Here is a 1,348-nt window from a genome sequence, read left to right on the forward strand (position 1 = left end):
CTAGCCCGCAGTCTTGCCTCCAATTCCAGAGCTATTTTGGGTGCTTTTTACACATCACTACATTGTGTCCACAGAGACTTACCCTTAGCAACACGGAGGTCAGGGTAAATGTGGCCAAATCTCAGCCGGCGGTCCGTGCAGATCAGATGCGTGCATGGTTGCCTTGCAAAAGCATCACTGCATGGCCGATCTTTCTCCTTCGGAAAGAGCAGGTACAAGCCACGCTGGGAGCAGGCTGTCAGAATTGCTTTACCAGTGAGCTGCTATGGTAAATCCAGATTTCTGCGTTAGCTGCCTCTGGGGAACATGAAGAACTAACAGCAAGTTCATCTGGTAGCACAAACCACCGAAATGTTCTCCTAGGACAAAACAGCCGCCAGCTACAATGCTAAGGATACTGACATTCAGATTTATGCCTTTCTGCTTGCTCAGAGGTCCCTGCTGTCTCTAACAGCTGTAGCTTGCTATTATCCATAGGGCAATACTATAAATAATACCTAGTATTTAAAGTGCTCTTTGTCCATAGATCTCAAAGTGCTCTGAGCAGGGTGGATTCCTTATTGACATGGAGAATACCAAGGTTAAGTGATTTGCCCAAAGTAACATAGGAAATCTATGGCAAAACTAGGAGGAGACATCACTCCCCCCTCACCCTTTAATGCATCACAACCACTGAGCAGGATCCTGAGCTCTGCTCAAGGAGAAGCCAGAGTGGATTGTGCCCATCTGTATGCAAGCAAACACTCTTAATTAGTCTGCTAATAGCAGAATAAATCAACTTCCTGTAGAGATTTTTGTACATCTGTATGTATCTATCTGTTGGGGTGAGTGTGTTTGTGCATGTTCACTTTTCTCACAGCTCAGGGCCCATACATTTAAGTGAGAGCTTCTGCACCATGGAGCATCTCAAGGGGGAAAGCTTGTGTTTTAGGCAATCAGATGAGAATCCATTTGGCAAATGAAGGGTGCTAAATTCCCTTCCCCATCATAAAAGCGGTGATGGTGTTTAGATGCTGCACACACATAACATTTTGCAGCCATGGCTCCCATTGGCAATCTCTTGAGGCTGATAAAGAGCCCTGCTGATAGCAAGCAGTCTCCTGTGAGCGTTACTAATGACCTTTTTTTTTTCTTTCTTTGCAGCTGCCTCCTTATTTTCATGTTTGAGTCTCTTTTCATGTGAGTAGCTAGACTGATAGACTGATACAGGCGTGTTAACAAAAGAAAATGCATCTGATGCAGTTTGGCTTTTTTTAGAGACTTTATGCATAAATACAATCAGGAGTAGAAACTCAATTGTCCTATAAATCAGGTAAGCCGGTTCTTTACTGTCTTCCTTCATTTTAAA

This window comes from Cariama cristata, unplaced genomic scaffold, assembly GCF_000690535.1.
Source record: "Cariama cristata isolate BGI_N322 unplaced genomic scaffold, ASM69053v1 scaffold5259, whole genome shotgun sequence".
Taxonomy (NCBI): domain Eukaryota; kingdom Metazoa; phylum Chordata; class Aves; order Cariamiformes; family Cariamidae; genus Cariama; species Cariama cristata.